The sequence below is a fragment of the Centruroides sculpturatus genome, unplaced genomic scaffold (assembly GCF_000671375.1).
Source record: "Centruroides sculpturatus isolate CEXI.00-Female unplaced genomic scaffold, Cexi_2.0 scaffold4354, whole genome shotgun sequence".
NCBI lineage: Eukaryota > Metazoa > Arthropoda > Arachnida > Scorpiones > Buthidae > Centruroides > Centruroides sculpturatus.
The window spans coordinates 1-6880 of NW_019388450.1; the positions used below are offsets into that span (position 1 = coordinate 1).

Consider the following 6880-nt stretch of genomic DNA (forward strand, 5'->3'; position numbering starts at 1 on the left):
AGTAGTTTCAAATTTCTATGGCTTTAACGCTTAAATTATTCGCATTTCACAACTGAAAGCAAGTAGAGAACTAAAATAACGTTAGATAAATTATTTCTCAGTAACGTTATTTTGGTTCTTTGCTTCCGCTTGCGAAATGCAAATAATTTGAACGTTACAGCAATTTAAACATCCGGAAACTAATTTAAAAAAAAAATTCTTTAAGTTGATTCTACTTTATAAATTTTTAAATTCGAATAATTCAAAATTTAAAAGCTAAATTTTATATTTATAAGCAATACTAACTACTTTATTTATATATTAATGAATTAAAATGTATAATTTATTCTATCATTCTATATTTAGCCATTGAAATATTGATTTATAAATTGAAAAATAGCGAAATGAAATGACTTGATACATCAAGTAATTATTATTATTTTTTTCTTCTCTTTTGCTTTTAATTACGCGATTTTAGTGTGAAAGGTAAACTTTAAAAAACATACAAATCAATATTATCAACATCTAGAAGTTAATTTAATTAAAAGAGAAAAGTAATTTTTTGATGGATTTGATGTTGTTTTTTTTTTACTTTTTTATTGAAAACCTTTCAAATCATTCAAAATAATTTCGTTTACTTTTGAAAAATCTTCCAGAAGAGAAGACATTGAAGTGAGATACTGAGAGCGAACAATGAAGATTATCGCATTTCTCTCGAGAGGGTTCTTTGTTTCTTCTTCAATATTTTGTTTTTCTCCTTCATTGAAATAGAAAATAAATAAAAGTAGATAACCCACCCGTTCACTTATGCAAAAGATTTATAAATCAGTCTCACGCTTCAATAATTATCAATTCTTAAAAAAGAAAATCAAAATTTTTATTTCTTTTTTTATAACTAAACTTCTAAAGTTTTCTATAAAAAAAATATTTCTCGCTTCGATGATATGAATTTTAAAATAATAAAAGAAAATAAAACTTCGAATATTAATTTTTTTTTAAATTAAAATTTTACTCTTCAAAACCAACTTTAGATGCTAATTTAATTGAAAAATTTTGTTTTAAATATTAAATTAAATTTAGATTTAATTTTATAATTTTTAAATTTATATAAATGATGGAAATTATGTTAAAAAATGATAATGATTTTAGCTTTGTTTGTATATTAATTATCACAAAAGTTACTTACTTGAAGTAGTAGTTAATAAGATTGTCTCAGAAAATGACTTCTGCAGCCTCAAAATGGGAATGGGGAATAATTTGCCAATTACTCACGTTTCAATTGTCAGCTTAAACAATTTCAATTCTGTTCGACTAACTTCTTTAAACAACATACTTAGCGTTTATTTTATCGATAACTAACTTACCTAGAGAAATGGAGTTGAGTTGTTGTTTTAATCTCACCAAAGCTTGATGTCGCTAATTTATATGGTAATTCGACCACTCTACGTGGAAAACTGTGAATATATTTTTTTTTATATAAACTCCTCTTCGTCAAGAGCTGAAATCACATTAACCCTCCTTCTTTCCACCAGAAAGAAATGTATGGAGTGTTATTTAAAACTTCCAATTATCTCTAGGGACAAGCCAAACCTGAAAAAAATATAACCATTTTTAACAGAAATTAAGTTATTTTTTCCCATTTAATTTACTTATAATAATATGGACTTTATCCTAGTATTGAATTGATTTATTTACTTAATTTGATCTCCAAAATTTAAATTAACTAATGGGAGAATTTGTAACAAATATCGAAATGTGATTAAAGTAGTAGATTTTATTTCAAGTATTCAATTTAATTTAATTTTAATCATATATTATACTGCATGCTATTTGCTTAATTTTAATGAATAAAAGTAATCCCTGCATTATTTTTGTTGTTTTGTTTATACGTTCGTTCATTCGTTTGTCTGTTTGTCAGTCTACAAAATTCATAAAAATAAAAATAACTGGTAAATATGTAATTTTCAAGCACGTATCTTGGATAATTGTAATAAAATATGGCAAATTCAGCAGATATAAAAAATAAAATTACACTTTTCTTGAAGTTAAAAGAGCTGAAATTCTGCATTTAGTTAATATATTTGATTTATTTATGCAAAAGTATATCTCGAAAGGTATAACACAACATACAGAGCCTAATATTAAAATGCTGTTATTATACTATTGCTTGTACAATTAAATTTTCCTTATACAGTATAAAGCTTGTGAATACTTCTTCACAGTTTAATTATTCTATACACTTCAATAAGCATTAAAAAAGTCTTTATAAAAAATAACCATATATAACTTATACATTCTTGAGAAGGGAACATAAAAAATTTTTTAAGTTAAACCACTATAGTGATAGGTTAAAACTATTAATAGGTTAAGCAATAATAATGGAGTAATAAACTCGAATTAAATTAACCAAAGCTGTCGTTTAATGTAATTAAATTGTTACGGATTCTAGACGTAAATTAAAATTAAAATGATCCCATTATATAGCTATAATAAGACACTATAAACAGTAACTATCGTTAAGATAGCTATCGTAAATTAAGCAACAATAGTGAAAATATGAGCTAAAGGCTAGAGATGACATATGCTGATATATAGTATAGCAGTAAAGAATATATACAGCTGGAACGTTTCCGCAGATTTTAATCAGAAAAACACTCGTTAATTTTCCCTTCATTATTCAACTTAACAGGAGTAAGAAGTACAGTCATTCTTTTGTTTACGGTTAGCAGTAATTAAGAAATTTAATTAACAAGCTCTATTTTTTGAAGTAAATTAAATTCTTTTTCTATTCGTATTTCTTTTTTTCTCCTCCTTCCCTATTCCAAGTTTTAATGCCGAATTATTTTTAATAATGTTTTCCCATTTTATGAAAAATAATTGACAAAAATTAGAATATGTTTTTATTAAAATTTTAATTTTTTAAACATTAAAAAGTTACAACTAGCTATTTTAATTTTAATTAATTCTTAAATTTAAGTTAGTATTGAATTAATGAATAAAATATAAGATTGTATATTTTTTTTAAATTATGAAAAATTCGTTTTATTTTTAAATTAATGTATGGAAAAATTAAATAAATTAAACTCTTGCAAAACTTTGTGTAATTTTCAATTAATCCGTATCGGTTAATTTAAAATTTAAAAAAATAATGCCGTTTTTTTCTTTAATTAATCCTTATTGGTCAATTTTAAATTTAAAAATAACAATACCGCACGCTCTTATTTGTAATTTTTTGAGTCACGCCCATTTATTATTTAACCAATAATCTCTATTTGCAACTATTTTTTTTTTTTTAATTTGAAATTTTGAATTCAAATTTTGAAATTGCCATTATTAATTCCTAAAGTATTAATTTTTAAAATTAACTTTAATAAACATTAGAATTTAATAGTTTTTTTTAAATAAATTTGTAATATCTTTATTGAAATTTAATTCTTAAATTTAGTCTTTTACAAAATCTTTAAAGAAAAGAACTCGCTGAATGAATACCGTGATCTAGTAGGAGCAAAGTTTGTATTTCAATCGGTTAGAATAGGAGGTATAGACTCTTCGCTAATATATGTTGTGCTTGTCAGAGCGTGATTTCATTGTACTCTATGTCATCCAGTGTACTGTCAGAGAAATTTCTATTAGATTATTCATAGAGTCAACCATGTGGCAAGAATACACTTTGCTGAATAAGCGAATTTTTAGTTGCAAATACATGTAAGAGAAAAATAACAATTGTATTTTTCAAGAAATCTGAATTTTTTTCTATAATAGAATCGATATTTATAAGCATGACATAAAAATTTTAAAGTTTAAACATTTAAAGACACTTGTACCGATATATTTATAACAAAGGTATATTTAATACTTCTACTTATAACTTTATACATTCTTTACCTAAAAATATAAAATACGGAGATATAAAAGTATGTTTAATATTTTAAATTTTATGAGTTAATTATGTATTTAACTATTATAAATCATGTTCAAAATTTGCTCACTTTATTACCATATTTTATATTTTCTAGGTAAATAATTTATAAAATTTTAAGTAAAAATATGATTCTCTGTTCAGTACATTTAGAGAAATGCATTATAACATAATGAAAAAAATTTCTCGCAGTAACAAACCATTTTCAAATCTGCATTTAAATCTATATATGACATACTTATGAAACATAGGTATTGCTATGCATTAAGTCAAATTTGATTAAGTTTTTTTTTTAATTTAATTCCAGAGAGTAATGCCAAAGTCAATAAAAATTCAGGCAAAACCTTCAAGATTTTTATTGATTTTTAATAACTTTTCCAAATGGAACATTAAAATTTAAATTAAGTCTATAATTAGATAGAGTTAATGATACCAAGAACAAGCCAGAGATCTAGAAAGAATAAAACAGCAGAATAACCACGATATAACGTTAAATTGCCTCATATTTGTCTACAAGATGTTATTTAAAGAAAGATAAAGAATCTGGGAAAGAGAAAACTCGCGATCCATAATTGAATTCTGTAATGTAATAATAAACAATATGTAAAATATTACTCTAAACATCCAATCTCGCATCGTGGTTTACTATATTAATAAGAACACAGATGAGGATGATTTTATCTCAATTCTTTAGCAGTATTCGAAAGGGGAGAATCTACAGTCCGCAGATGCTCTTAATCTCTAGTCTGCCTGCTTGCCAGGAAACAAGTCAATGATGCGTAGTGTCGAGATTACAGAGCCAAAGGAATTTTTCCCACCCGAGGATTTAGATAAGACTCAGTCTCTCTAAAGGATAAGGGATCGAATTGTAAAAGATGCCATAGTCAGACGGTGATTTCCAAGGTCATGCCATCTCGTCTGCTTCAAAAAAATAGAATTGACAGATATATCAATTTTGTACCAACATCTTACCACCAGTCTTTTTCCTGTAGTTGTTGGATATTAAAATTTCTAACGGATTTTTTTCTTTTTTCTTATTCTTCTTTTCCATAAGTTAGTTCTCTTCCATAAGAACAGGCAATTTTCGTCAAGCGGCTAAAATTAAAAATTTTGACGCAGGAAAAAGCGTTAACTCGTGTAAAGGGGGAGATTTTTCTATCCCACCTTCCTTATCCTCTCTCTCGCTCTCTCTCTTCCTCGTTCATATTCTATCCAGATATGAGTTTTAAGTTAGCAGCTGTTGGAAATTCAATTTCTGTATGGATACTACTTTGAACCAATAATCTTCAACATTTCTGTATTTCCAAAAAGAATTAAATATATTTTTCTCTAAAAAGGAATTACGACTTATTTTATACACTATTTCCGTTTAAATAAATAGATATTCTTGAATGTTTTGAACATATTTCGGTACAATAATTTGCATATATCCTTCTTTTTTTATTTACAAAACATTTACAAGTAACATAATGGATTTATAAAAGTTTATATTGTGGTTTTCTGCAATTTAATCTATATAAAAATGTTTATAAAGAGAAAACAAGTTTCTATATATTACTGTATATTTACTAGATATAATCGATTATTATTCTAACACGTAGAATAGAATAATCGATACACTTTATAGCATTATGTAATAAACGATTGTAATTTTTATATAAAATTATTAAGATTTCAATCAATAAACTTTCTTCTTTTCAATTTTAACAACTAGAGAAAGATCATTACTTGTTACAGAAACAACACTTTAAAAATAACATATAATATTGAAAATAAACACTAAAAACAATAAACTGTTATATATAATTCTTTTAAAATTTTGTATATATTAACTTCTATTCAAAAATTCCGAAGAACGATTTAAGAAAAAATAAAAAAAAACCATATATTATTTTAAAATTAGTTTGAAAATTTTTGACATGTAATCAAAAAGATTTATTGTTGTAGTAGAAAAATATACTTTATACATTTTTGATTCTATTTCTCTTCTTCTAGGTAATTAGCACGCAAACTTTTGTATCTCTATCATTTAGTAATAGAGTATCATTTTGTTTAATTATCACAAAATAATTTCTATTTTTTCATCATGGAAAAAAGATATTAAGTCTTGATGGTATGAATTAGTCATTAATTTTACAGAATATTTTTTTTTTTCCTTCTTCATTTTTGTGAAGAGGAAGTTACGCTAGAAAATATACTTTTTTTTAATTTTTTTAATTTTTTCTCTGATATAACTTCGCATATGACGTAACAAGGGTGTCTCTAATTATGACACTTGTCAAGCAAAATTAATTTAAATTTGATGTGTGACGCCGAGTAATTTTGACAGATTAATTTCCATTAAAAACTGACGGANGCTGCGAAAGAGTTGATATCCTTATCAACTTCGGGGATAAAAACCATATATTATTTTAAAATTAGTTTGAAAATTTTTGACATGTAATCAAAAAGATTTATTGTTGTAGTAGAAAAATATACTTTATACATTTTTGATTCTATTTCTCTTCTTCTAGGTAATTAGCACGCAAACTTTTGTATCTCTATCATTTAGTAATAGAGTATCATTTTGTTTAATTATCACAAAATAATTTCTATTTTTTCATCATGGAAAAAAGATATTAAGTCTTGATGGTATGAATTAGTCATTAATTTTACAGAATATTTTTTTTTTTCCTTCTTCATTTTTGTGAAGAGGAAGTTACGCTAGAAAATATACTTTTTTTTAATTTTTTTAATTTTTTCTCTGATATAACTTCGCATATGACGTAACAAGGGTGTCTCTAATTATGACACTTGTCAAGCAAAATTAATTTAAATTTGATGTGTGACGCCGAGTAATTTTGACAGATTAATTTCCATTAAAAACTGACGGAAATATTTATGATTAGAAAACAATAATTTTAGCAAATTAAATTCGAGTCGAAAGGGATAAATTTTAGTTTAAGACGAAGGAGAGAAAATGATTTAAAAATAAATAAAATT

The 6880-nt window shown here is 24.8% G+C and overlaps 1 long non-coding RNA gene across 1 annotated transcript; it reads right to left on the reverse strand.

Annotated features, from left to right (window-relative positions):
- Positions 1–614: 614 nt before the first annotated feature.
- Positions 615–1565, reverse strand: LOC111616946. The gene is made up of 3 exons (XR_002755347.1): positions 1344–1565; positions 1166–1265; positions 615–736 (listed from the first exon to the last, which is right to left on the reverse strand). It is a non-coding gene; the product is annotated as an uncharacterized LOC111616946 (long non-coding RNA).
- Between the last annotated feature and the right edge of the window lie 5315 nt (positions 1566–6880).